A 13,819-nucleotide genomic window follows, 5' to 3' on the forward strand; every position below is an offset into this window, starting at 1 on the left:
TCTGCTTGGCCTCCTTGCGTCTCCAACACCTGGGCTCGGATACAGGGCGCAGGGCAGCCCACGCTGGGCACTCCTCCTCCCGTGCCTTCGGCAGACTTCCCTCCCACCTCCACGCTGAAATGGGCCCACAGCTCTCATGCTCACTCCAGCCTCAGGAAGCCTCACTTCCGAAGCTCTGAGATTTCTAGGCCAACACCAAGAAGGCGCCTGGCCAGTTGGCAGGTGGGCGGCCTTCCTCTATGCCACTCCCCTCCGCTGCCTGGGGCTGGGGCTGTTTTTCACAGGTGTATTTACCCCGTGGAGGTTGCATCCACCCCAAAGGAGTTTCCTGGACTGACCAGTCATGTCTGTATGTCACAGGATGCCAATGACTGTCGAGGGAGAGAATCCCATTGCAGAGTGCTGTAAATAATAATATTAAGAAGCAAAACACACAATGTCCCGAGATGGGCTGGCTCTGAGAATGGCATCCCTGGGGTCCAGCTCTGTGCTACTTCCTTTGGTCCGTTCAGGCTTTGTCCTCAGCCCAGGTGTAGGAACACAGCAAGGAGAAAGGAATGCTCTGGATTTTCCTTGTGGCAACCCTCGGCCCGTGTGAGAGGTGCACATGGCATCGCGGGATTTCTGACCCAAAGACCAGCAACAGGACAATAAAATAAAACAGGCACTGCTTTCGGAGAAAGCAAAAATTCATCAATGGGATGGTGTTGTTTTCAACTTTTCCTTGGCTTGGATGGGCAGAATGGGTTTCTGAGCAAGCAGCATGGGCCAGGGAGCAAGGAGAGGGCAATAATGGGTTTGGGATGCCAGGATTCACTGCCAGCTCTCAGTCACATGGTACGACAAGGCTGCAAGATCAAGTCCACCTGAGCTGGGAGCCCCTACAAGCCTCGATGTAAGGCTATCCCTCTGCTTGTTAATCAACCACGCTCTTTCCCGGGATGCACCTGCTTCATCCAGGACCTGGAAGGGAAAGAGGATGCCGGGAAAATATGAAAAATTGGACCTGGACAATGGCTCAGTTAGCTAATCCGTCCCTTTTAAGCACTGGGATCCCATATGGGTGCTGGTTTTATCCAGCTCCCTGCTTGTGACCTGGGAAGGCAGTAGAGGATGGCCCCAAACTTTGGGACCCTGTAGCTGCGTGGGAGACTCAGAAGAGGCTCCTGGCTTTGGATCAGCTCAGCTCCAGCCATTGCAGCCACTTGGGGAGCGGACTGGTGAATGGAAGGGCTTTCTCTGTGTCTCTCCTTCCCTGAGGCTGCCCCGGCCCTGCTTGGTGGCGATCAAATTCCTCCCTGCCCAAACTGTCTTCCAAGGTGATCCTGGTGGCTTTGTGGCCACCCTGGTCCTGAACACACTCCCCCACCAAGTTTCTATGAGTCACTTTTCTTCCCCTTTCCCTTGACAGCATGTCTGCATGATGGCGAGCAGTTCCTGCCACAGCAAGCAGGAAGAATTGTTAGCTATAGTTTGTTATTATTTGTTTCTTTTTTTTTTTAAAGATTTATGTTTATTACAAAGTCAGATATACAGAGAGGAGGAGAGACAGAGAGGAAGATCTCTGGAGCTAGGAGCTTCCTCTGGGTCTCCCATGTAGGTGTAGGCTCCCAAGGACTTGAGCCTTCTGCTGCTGCTTTCCCAGGCCCTGAGCAGGGAGCTGGATTTAAAATATAGCAGCCAGGGCACGAACTGCCACCTCTATGGGATGCTGGTGTCACAAGCAGAGGATTAGGCTTGCTACACCTCCCATGAAATTTTTCAAGTACCTTCCTGTTGGCTTTTCACCTGCCGGAGTCCTCCTGTGCACTGGCTTCTCTGTGACACTCGGCACACGTAGAGGCCACAGTGTGATTATTCAGGGAACACTGAGAAACCAAGATTCTTCCCGTGTTCTGTAAAGAGGCACATCCTCCTCTGGCTGTTTTCCATGTACTGTTGTTGAAGCCCTGGGCAGAGAAGCCTGGCTGTACCTCGTAGTTCGTGAACAGAGAATCCAGCCCTGTTTCACTGTGGCTGTTCTTCCCTGACCTTTGCATCTCCAGCCTCCTGGAGGCTTTCCAACTGCTTCTGGGCCACAGCAGCACATACGCCACACATACTCCTGGAGCCCTGCCTGCATTGTGTCACAGGCATCAACAGGTGCACCCAGCATCCCACGTATTACCACACTCGTCTGCCAACAGCTGGGCTGTCCCACTTTGGGTGCTGGTGTCTTCTAGCAGGACTGGGTTCATCCTGAAGGATTAAGCAACCGAGGGCCTTACCCACCCGCCCTCTCGCTCATGACCTACAAAGCAAATGGAAGTTTCCTAGTGAGGCCCAACGGGCAGTTACTGTGTAGAGGCACCTGCTAGGTGTCCTAACAGCTGTCATTTGTGATGACGTCACCTGAGAGCATTTCAGTGGGCAGCACGGCCTTGGTGGGACGTACTGGAACACACTTGGCATGCTGGTGCGTCTTCACTTATCCCACCCTCATGCTGAGCCCAACATCAACCCCGCTGCCACGAAGAAATCCGTGAGGAGGAAGCTTTGCATCAGGTGGCGGAGAGAGAAACATCTGATCTCCATTTCTGCACTTTTTTCTTCCTGGGGGAGTTCTGTGGTAACATAAGCAGAAACACAAGGTGTGACAGTTGTGGGTGTGGGCAGGGCAGCTACAGGAAGGGCCTGGAGGGTTCTTGTGCAGCATAGAGGTTCCCAAACCTCGTGGGAAATATGCACTGTCTTTTTAAAGATTTATTTTATTATTTTTTATTTTTTCATTTATTATTATCATTTTATTATATAGTTCCACAGGCCCTGGGATTTCCCCTATTCCCTCTCCAAATGCCCCCCTTCCACTGAGTTCCCCCATATCATTACAACAGTATAGTTCCTCATAAGCAGTCATATGTCCATCATTGTGGGCATGGACAATGGCAGAAAGTCCAGCATCCTATTGTCAAGACACATCCAACAGTTTCGCTGGGAGTCCATCCTCGATCTGGAAGTGGAGATGCGTACTGCACCGTACCCTCACATCTGGACATGTCACCACACAGTCACGATAAATCCCCCCAAGTGAAAAGCCACAAAATAAAATCAAGAACAGGAAGAAAAGCAGAAAATCGCAACGCCATAAAGTTAAACAACATGCCACTGGATATGATAGTCATCATTACAGTTACTATACAACCCTTAAATGAAAAGCCACAGAACAAAATCAACAACAGGAAGGAAAAAAAAGAAATTTACAACACCATGAAGTTAAATAACATGTTACTGAATAACTAATATGTCTGAAGAAATGAAAAAGAAAATCAAGAACCTTCTTGAAGAAAATGATGCTACTGCATGATCTTTGAGTCAGTGAAGAATTTAACGAGAAAAAAAATAGTTTTGAAGAAATGAAACTAAACACAAAAACATCTAAATCCATGAGATACAGTTTCTGCTGATCTTTGTTGGTGAGGTGTATATCCTGTAGGCAACAAAGTTTCTTTTGAACCCAGTCTACTAATCTATGACATTTGATTGATGGGTTTAAGCCATTTACATTCAGGATTAGAACTGCTACCCATATGGGATCCTGGCACATGCAAAGTGAGGACTTTAGCTGCTAGGCTATAGTGCTGGGCCCGTGGTAAATTTCTTAAGCCAAAAGATGGAAAAGAAAAAAAAATGACCTGGTCAGTAGTAATGGGTACAAGAGGACTTTAAGAGATCTGCAAGGAATGGAATTAATCAAAATCTGCTTACTCTGATGCCAAAACGTTGAAATCCAAGCATGGATTTTTTTTTTTTCAGTATGCATTGTCTATATATTTTTTGAAAGACCTCTTGACAGGTCCAGAATTAGAAATTCTGTTTGCACCAGAATGAGTGTTTAGTGACTGCTGGAAGTGCGTGGCATTGGGGTACTCTTGGTTCTATGGGTTTGCCTGGGAGATTTAGTGTGTGAAAGCAGCCGTGGGCGCCAGAGGACACATGGCTCCCAGCAGAACCTGGGACTGCGTGCGGTTTGCCAAATGCGCTTGTTTCACCTGCTGGTCACAGGCCGACGTGGCCTTTCTTGTCCCCTGGGCTGACACCCTGGGCCTGTCCTCCGCAGTGTGTCCCAAATGCCCCCTCCCTTTGAGATCCATCCCCAGCCATGTGGGGCGCCAGAGAAGTCGCCCAGTCTGCCTCCCTGAACCTCATCTGTAAAGTGGACAATTTTCCGAATCACCATCGCAGTGACTTCCAACAGGGAAGGAGTTTGAAGGACTGTGTGTAAACAAGCCTGACCCAGAATCCCAGGAAAGCAGAGGTTGTTCTGGGACTGTGGTGGTGGCGTGGCTGCTGGGAATCCTGCCTGCTAGGACCCCCAGGGTGCTCCCGGGGTCTCCCACGGTCTCCTTGGGAGTTTTTGCAAGATCGGGCCAGATGTTGTTTGAGACGTCTGCCAGCTCCAGGCTCACCCGGCCTTTGTTCCTGAACAATCTTCCCAGCAGGGACCACCAGCACGTGGAGGGCAGTGGGGGGCTTGGAGAGGGATCTCTTCAGAGCCAGGGACATCTGTGGCTCACCTGGAGAGGTGGCTCCCGACAGCATACCCGAAAGAGCTCCGGGTTCTGGACCTCAGATTCCGGGGGTGCCCCCCACACCCAACCTGGGCACTGTTTGCCCAGTGCAAGGGAAACCGGGGTGGACGTTCAGTGTCTGCACCACCACCTGTCCAGCGGGCCAGCGCGACCTCAGTTCCCATGCTTGGTTGGTGCTTCGCCTCCGGGGACATGGGTTGACCAGGATGCGGAGCCGAAAGATCACGGCAGGCACCTGCTTGGGCTGGGGCATGGCCTCTGTGAGCAGCGTGAGTTACTGTTCAAGGATGCTCCAGGAGGGAAGGTTCCAGGCCTGTCCCTAGGACACCCCCCACCCCCGCCCGCGTCCTTGCCTCTGTCATTTCCTGACCACTGTGTTTAGCATTCTGCTTTCTTAGTAGTGTGCATCACCACTTCTCTGCTCCTGAGTAAACAAAGAGTTTAGGAATACTTCCCTCAGGATGGCTCCTGAGCGGAAAGGAGGCTTGGAGCGCCCTCTCGTGACCATTAAGAAGAATGCCTGTGACACCTGCCGGGGTTCCTCTATCTCCCAAACCAGAAAACTCCATTAAAAAGTAGTTTTAAAAACTCATTTTAATTTTTTTATGTGTTTGAGAGGAAAAGGAGAGGGAGAGAGCACTCCCATACCCTAGTGCATTCCCTACATGCCCACCACAGCCAGTCAGAACTGGGCTGGGCCAGTCTCCCAAGCCGGTGGCAGGAACTTAATTGCTTGAGCCGTCACCGCAGCTTACCAGGGTGTGCCATCAGCTAAGGAAACTGGCTTTGGGAGCTGGAGCCAAAAACTAAGCCCAGCACTCTGATATGGAATTCAGGCATCTTAAACTGCTAGGCAAACACCAACTCCTCATACTTGAAAGCAAAAATAATACCGAATTTAACCTTTGTTTGTACTAGAGATTCCAATCAGCGTTGTCACTGTGAGTACTCACTAGTGGTTGTATCTTCGTGATAAGATTCCTCACACCAGCCTGTTAAGAAATTAGAGGGAAAGAATGCGGATCACTCCTAGGAACTCATTGCTTCTAATTAGGTTGCTGGAGGCTTTAGTCACTTCGGGTCTTGGAATCTGCATTGCGACAGTCTAGCTCCGTGCCATAGGATCGGTTCTCACGAAATCTTACTGTGCTGCCTACAGTTAAGGCATATGGCCCGTGGACAAGAGGGAGGGAGGCTGAATCTTGCATGGTCGGATTCCTTGCGCATGTGCATTACAGCTTTCTCTGGGGGCAGACCAAGGCAGCAAAGCTGCTCACACATAAGTAAGTAGGAAGACTGCTGGAAAAATCATCCCGCGAAACGCCTCCTTTCCTCAAGTGCTCCCAGGAACAAGATGACTGGGCAGCTTCCCCTTGGGGATTGCGCACGTGGGTTTGTTTATACCGGACCCAGGAAAATCATATGACTTGACCCCGGGCCCCAGTACTTTGGGACTAAAAAGCTCATGCAGGACACGAGCGGGTCGGCTGTATCTGCCATGCTATTTATCAGATACCATCTATCTCCAAAAATTAGAGCCCTCCAGCAGATGAGAAGCACCTGGACATGCATGGTTCGTCCTGGGCTCCAGATGAATGTCTGCCCGTGGCTTAACTCAGGCATTGGCCTCTGAAAGGGCTGCAGGTCCAAGGGGAGGGGGAATGGGGAGAAAACACACACACACACACACACACACACACACACACAATTTGTTTCCAACTGGAAATGATTCCTCCAGGGCTGGGCATTTGGTGTGGTGGTTAGGCAGCCGCCTGGGAGGCTGGGAGGCCCCAGGCCTGGAGCAGGATGTCTTGGCTTGCTCTTGGTTCTGTCTTTGAGTCTCTCTTTCTGCTCCTGCACATCCTGGGAGGGTTTAAGTGCCTGGACCTCTCCCATGCACGTTAGAGACCTGAGTTTTCTCAGCGCCTGGTTTTAGCCTGGAGCAGCCCTGGGCATTGGGGATATTTGCCTTCTGAGCCTGCAGATGGGAGATGTGTGCTTGCCCATTAGTTTCTTTTTGTGCTTCTGCCTTTCAAATAAATAACACAAACAAAACCTTTTGGAAAAGGAAAAATGGGTTTTTAAAAATGTGCACAGAGGAAAATGTTCGCTGCAATCACATTACCCCATGCTGTTCCGAGTCCTAGAGGCTCCACTTCCAGTCCAATTCCATGCTTCTATGTTCCACTAACCTCATGCAGGGCCTTGTATCCATTCTGATTCTGACTTGGGAAAATTTCAAACAGTGTGAGTCTGAGCTCTTTGTGGTAGCAGAGTTCAGAGGCAGTTTTTCGGCACACAACTTTCAGCAAATCCAGGTTCAGGAGCCAACGTGTGTGCATGTTGGCATGCCTGGCATTGGCCTTGCTCTATCAGCACCTGGCATGGTCCAAGAATGCCTTCACCTTCTCTATACATGACGCACTATAAGGCTACATTGTTTCCTGGCCTGCTTTGCTTCCTGGCCTGAAGTTCTGGGTCCCGTTCCTGCCTGTCTGGCCAGTTACCATCACAGTGGCCGCAGTGTGTCCAGCCTCACCTCCCACTGGCTCGAGCGGCACGTGTCTGACCAATGAATTGTGGGGACTCCAGAGTCAGTCTTTAAGTTCTGCAGAAACACAGGCAGGGTCAGAGGTCAGGAACGCAGCGGGCAGGGCATCAACTCTTGGACTGGTGGGGGGTCTCTAGGGCTCAGGTGACAGCAAGGACACATAGGAGGAGCTGCAGCATGGGCTCAGCTCTGCCTCATCTCTGGTCCTTCCCATTGAAATTGGTTAATCATGGGCCTGGCGTGAAGACTCAATTGGCAAATTCTCCCCTTGCCAGTGCAGGAATCCCGTACTGTCTCCGGCTGCTCCACTTCCCATCCAGCTCCCTGCTTATGGCCTGGGAAAGCAGTAGAGGACAGCCCAAGATCTTGGGACCCTGTATTCATGTAGGAGACCCAGAGGGGGCTCCTGGCTCCTGGCTTTGCATCAGTTCAGCTCTGGCCATTCTGACCATTTGGTGAGTTATCTAGTGAATGGAAATTCTTTCTGTCTCTCCTTCTCTCTCTGTAAACCTGCCCTTCCAATAAAAATAAGCAAATCTCTAAAAAATTTTTTTAAAAAAGAGGAAAAGGCAGTTAGTTCTAATATCACCATCCAAAGAGAGTTTGCCCCTTCGTGGAAACAGCTTTCTAGGATCTAGAGGGCATTCAGGGGAGAAGAAAAAAAAAAAGATGTCAACCTAGAAAAAAGCAGCTGTGTGATGTCCTCCAGCCTGCCCAGACAAAAGACCTTTGTCCGATGCTGCGGTGCCAACTTCCGCGTGGCGCCCTGCTACCTGTGCCCCCGGGAACAGGTCTTCCTTCTGGGCAGCTGTAGAGACCAGGGTGGGGGGTGGTGCTGGCCTGGCTCTTACACTCTTTTTCCCTCAACAAGGATGATAGCGGGCGTGTTGTTGGATGTGAACTTTGGCAGTGCAGGAAAGTAGTGATAGAACAGGGTCACCCTGGATACCCAGCAGGGCTGAACTCCACACGGAAGGTTGCACTCAAGGTGCGACATCCCTGTGAGAGTTCGTGTCGAGTGAATGACAACAGGAGGACCTGAATGCGGGCTTTCTGCTATGAACCTGACAACCACAAAACAGCCAGCCAGCCAGTGTCCCAGCCTCTTTTCCCAGCTTGGCTCTGATGTCACCCCCATGGCACTTCCACCCGAGGTACCTGTCATGACCGGGGGTTGTGGAAGGTCTATGCGAGATGATGCTACCCGGCCTGAGACACACCTGGCCTCAGTCCCCCACAGCCTGGGTGTGACAGAGCAGGAGCTGAGTCTTCACCGTGTCCCAGTGCCCACAAACTACCTGAACACTGCAGGCCCCTGGAAGGCAAGCGATGAGTGATTGTTTTGTGTTGGGCCTCTGAGTCCCAGCTGTTCTCTGACCTCTGACCTGAAACTATCCCAACCGGTCTAGTTTGAGAAGTATGATGAGGAAATCTGGCTCCTTGCAGCCTGGGGTCAGGGGTCAAGGCTCAGGGGTCAGGGACATGAGTGGCGTGGCTGGGGATATGCACAGCAAAGCGAGCTGTAGCAAGCACGTGAGGTATAGTCTTGGAGACATGAAGAACTGGCTGTGAGTCCTTCTAAGCCCTCCGCACTGTGCAGCCTTGGGTTAGTGGCTTAGCCCTTCTGACCCCACAGCTCCTTATCTACAAAACAAGGCTGAATGTCAAGCACGTCCCCCAGCGTGGTTGCAAGAATTACAGGCAGAAGCAGAGGCAGGGCCCTTTGCCCCACTGCCTGGGCTAAGCCTGCCCTCAGGACACTGAGGCCTTTGTTGTCTGGTAGGCTTCATGACTCTGTAGCCAGGAAAATACACAACAACCAACTTACTGGGTCCCTGGTGTTCCTGGCACCCGCAGCCCAGCTCTGGCCTGTGCAAACAGCAGGGCCACTGGCCGCACACCTTTGCTTTCTTTGTTCAGGAGTCCTCCTGCAGCCACCATCTGCGGGTTTAGGTCACGTCCTCCCTCCGTGAGCATGCCTTCAATGACCGACTTGCCATGGGCCAGCTTCTCTGAGTTTCCTGAGCTCTCCCTGCGCCAGGCAGGGGACTGGCGGGACTACCCCTCATCAGCCCCTCCATGCTGCTGGCCAGAGCCCCGCGTGGACTGTGACGGTCTTTGTTTCTGTGTGGACTGAAGCTCTTGGAAAAGCCCTGGGCGGCGTCATCTGCCAGGATAGCCAGGGTCCTGAGCATTCCGTGGGTTGAGCCTGCTCTGCCTGCTCGTTCAGAAGAGAGACTACACGGGCCTCATTAGGTGCGAGTCTGTTAGCTGCAGCAACCCTTATAAATCCGCCAAGGAAAAGGGCCGTGGAGCCCCTTGTCCTGGCACGTCTGTGCACTCACACACATGCGCACCCATGCAAACTCCCTCCCCGCTTCCTAACACCCGCTACCTCTCTCTCCCTTCAATTCTATAGAGTGCCAGGGGCCTGGGAGCCCAGCCTGGATGCAGGCCGATCCTGCGGCTTGCATTGGCGCTCCTAGCAGCCAAGCCACCAGCGGCCAGGACTGCGCAGGCGGCTCCAGGTGGGTGCTGCTGCTGCTCCACCGGACACGCGTCCAGCAGGTGGCGGTGCACCCGCGCCGACCTGAGCTGCGGTGACCGCGCCGCGGGGGGCCGGTGAGTCTGGCCCGTGTGCATCTGGCTGCAGCGTGGTGGACGCCAGCGATGACACACAGCCCGAGGAGGGCCTTTGTCTGAAGCAGCGGGGATCTGGCGTCACCGCACCATGGGGAACAAAGTGCGGCTGCCGGCTGCTGGCTTGGACCCACGCGTGCTCGCCGTGACTGGCGGAACGTCCAGACGGCCTGTGATCCCGGGGCCTGACCCAGATTGCTGTCTGCCCATTGTTCCCCTGCCAACGGCAGGGACCACAGGGCTCTGTAAGCACTTTTCTGATGGTGATAATTTTCTTAGGAGCCTCATCAGCTGGGGACAGATCCACAGTACAGAGGTTGGGTCATTTACCTCCCCAGATAGGGAGGCCTTAGGTGGCAGTGCCGCGGGTGGTACCGACCTCCTCGTGGCGCAGTTCCTGTGCAAGCGCATCCACGATAGTGTATGTAAACCAGACACAGTAAGAGATGAAATTAACACCGGCTTTCCTACCAATCTTTTTTTTTTTAATGGCATTTGTTTTTTTTTTTTAAGATTTGTTTATTTTTATTGGAAAGGCAGATGTACAGAGAGGAGGGCCCGGCGCGATAGCGTAATGGTTAAGGTCCTACCAATCTTGACATTTTCCATCCTGACCCTGCTCCAGCCTGGCTCCTGCGTGGCTGTGGGTCTCTGTCCACCGTTTCCCACGCCTTTTCCACGTCACCCGAGCACCATGCCCGGGATTTTTGTAGTCTGAAGTGCTGGCGTTGGCTCACCGGTTAAGATGCCGCTTGCCACAGTGTCTAGGTCAAGTCTGGGATGTGCCCTCAGGTGCAGCTTCCTGTGCAGTTCCCCCTGGGAGGCTCAGGTGCTTGGGTGCCGTCACCCACGTGGGAGACCCAGGTTGAGCTCCTGGTGCCTGACTTGGTCCTGGCTCAGAATTGGATGGAGAAGACAAATCCTCTTCCTCCCCTCCCCCTCCTGCTCCCCCTTTATCTTTTGCATAAATGAAAATCAATCAAAAATATTTTTTTAAGTAGCAAGAAATTCTTTTTTCAGCTTCACATAAGAAGATTCATTCTTAACAGCCTGCCATGAGGTTTGCTTTTCTTTCCTTAAGAACTTTTGTTTGGGGCCTGGAGCACTAGTCTGGTGGCTAAAGTCCTCGTCTAGAATGCGCTGGGATCTCAGATGGGTGCAGGTTCGTATCTCAGCTGCTCCATTTCCCATCCAGCTCCTTGCTTGTGGCCTGTGCCCTGCGTATGTGTGGGAAACCTGGAAGAAGCTCATGGCTCCTGGCTTCAGATCAGTTCAGCTCCAGCCACTGCGGCCATTTGGGGAGTGATCCAGTAGATGGAAGATCTTTCTGTCTCTCCTTCTCTCTGTAAATCTGACTTTCCAAGAACAATAAATATTTTTTTGAAAAGAACTTTTGTTTCTTACACAGAAAGGCTGATTTTTTCCTATAGCTTCCCTTTGCTGTATCTAAATTGCCAGCATCATTTCTTGGTGCATTGGGGTCATGGCTTCAATAAATGACATGGTTTACTAAGTGACTATACTCACATGTGTGGATTGCTATTTTGTTTTTTTCTTGCACCAAAGTAAAGTCATCATCCCATCCCATTTTCCTTGAACTACCTGAAGTCCTCGCCTGTGGCAAGGCTCCGACGGCCCAAGGGATGATTCACATGCGGTGGGACAGTGCCCTCCCCCCTCCGGCATCCAGCTGAAAACACAAGCAGTGTTTACTCCGGGATTTTCCACCTCGTGTTCTCAGGCTGCAAAGCTGACCACCCGGGGTGGCTGAAATGGGGCAAAGTGAAGCCGTGGACAAGGCACCGGGGACTTCTGTATCTTGTGGATGTGTTCAAAAGGAATTTTGCCAAATGTTTCTGTGACAGGAAGCAGCAGGGTGGGAGGGAGGGGGACGTGTCAGGGGGTGGGGAGACGTGTCAGGGGGTGGGGAGACGTGTCAGGGGGTGGCTCCTGGGGAGGCTGGAGGCTTTTGGCTTTGTTCCGCTTGTCTCTAGAGGTGGATCTCGGTTCTGAGGGCCACGGCAGATTTTAGAGTGCGGGGGGGAGGAAGTGGGCACAGACAGGCGGGAGTCAGGAGCGGCTCCTGGGGTTCCGAGGTGCCCTGGAAGGTGACACTGCTTTTGTTTGCCTGTCTCTGATGCCCCTGCTGTTGAAACAAGGTGGACACAAGGTCTGTCCCTCTGTGTTTCAAATAAGTGCAGAGACATGCATTTTATATATATTTTAAATCTGGTTTGGACTGCACGTTAAGCTTCCACATGCAATGCTGACATCCTTTGAATATCTTTAGTCTAGCTCCTTGCTAGTGCATCCTGGGGGGCAGCAGATGATAGAACCCCCACATTCAGGGTGGGAGACCCAGATGGAGTTTCCAGATTTGGCAGGCATTCAGGGATTGAGCCAGTGGATGGAAGATCTCTCTCTCTCTCTCTGTCCTGACCATCCTTACTTCTCTCTGCCTTTCAAATAAATAAACCTTTAAAACAATTTAGAAACTAGCAAGACATCCTATTCCGATCACAATTTCACAGGAGATTGATTCTTACAAAACCTTAAACAAGATCATAACATATATATATATATATATCTCCTCTTCTTTTTCAGGGTCAAAGACTTTTCCCAGACACTCCTTGCTACCATTCTTTCTGGCTCCCTGATCCCCCAGGGATTTTTCCTGCTGATTCTTGCCTTATATTTTGGGACAAGGCAAATCTCATTGTTTTTCCAAAGTTGTCTTCAAAACTCTGTATGCCAGGTTGAATTTGTTATCTTTATTTACTTAGGAGTTTTCCAGTCTTTTTGGGTTTGTACTTGGAAACAACAGTCCTGGGTGACTAGAGCAGTTGGGAAGCATTCAGAGCCTGTGTTCCTGCCTGGGCCCCTCTGCTGTACCCTTCCCTCCACGACCCTGCCCTGCACAGGCCGACCAACTGCCCTGTTGTGGTTTCAGGTGAGCTGAGGCCTGGTACCCTTGAGGCCTGTCAGGTCCCCCAGCCTGCAAGGACAGGTGCAGAGACATCACACAGGTGGCCGGAACATGGTCCTGGCATTCCCAGCTGACAGCCCTCGCTTCATGCAATTTTTTTTTTTTAGATAAAAAGGTGAGTATTCTATTAAAAAATGTTTTTAAAAGGCAGAGACAGAGGGGGAGAGATCTTTGAATTGCTGGTTCACTTCCCAAACACCTGCAGCAGCCAGGGGTAGGTTAAGACCGGAGCCAGGATCTGGGAGACAATCCTGGTCTCCCGCATGGATGGTAGCAATCCAGTTACTCAAACCATTACATGCTGCCTGTTCAGGATCTGCACAGGAAGGAATCTGGGGTCGGGCACTGGCGACATTGAGCGCCTGCCTGCCAGTGCAGAACAGGAGTGATCTAAGGTGGCATTGTAGTCAGGCTGACTTGCTACATTTGAGTCGAGTGAGGGAGGTCACCCCGCACCCGGTGTATTCCTTGAGCAGACTTGCCACGTGGCGCTGGCAAGTGGGCCTCCTCGGGCTGCAGGGCTTGCCCGCCCGGCTCACAGGAAGGTCTTCGTGGAAAGCCCAGGGATTGTTCCCGGCTCAATGGGCTGCAGAATGAGTGTGCTGAGGGCTTGACTGCCTGCATGACAGGATTTCAGTAGCCACCCTATTTTACACTGAGCCACAGGAAGGGCGTGGGTCAGAGGGTCCCCAAGGCTCCGTGGCCAGAGAGCTGAGTCACCATTTCACTACCTCTCCGCAATGACCCGTGCTATTGTTGCATCTGCCGCAGAAGGGTGTGCTTGGAAACAAAAACTTTCGTCAGCAGTACGTGCTCCGGCACAGCCGCAATGTGGGAGTGAGGACATATCCTGGTGTTCGGAGCTCAGGCTATGAGCATGCGAGGGCGTCGGCACAGTTTGCCTGCCGGGAGGAGAATTGCAAAATCGAAGCAGTCAGCAGGGTTGGTTTGTCCTTGGGGCTTCCTGGCTTCTGCCTGCTCTCTTTCACGTCCTCAACACTGTGGGTGCCTCCCAAGGAGCCTACCGCATATTCCTCATCTCCTTGGCTGTTCTCTCAACACCTTAGTCGAAAC

This window comes from Ochotona princeps, chromosome 28, assembly GCF_030435755.1.
Source record: "Ochotona princeps isolate mOchPri1 chromosome 28, mOchPri1.hap1, whole genome shotgun sequence".
In the NCBI taxonomy this organism is placed as follows: domain Eukaryota; kingdom Metazoa; phylum Chordata; class Mammalia; order Lagomorpha; family Ochotonidae; genus Ochotona; species Ochotona princeps.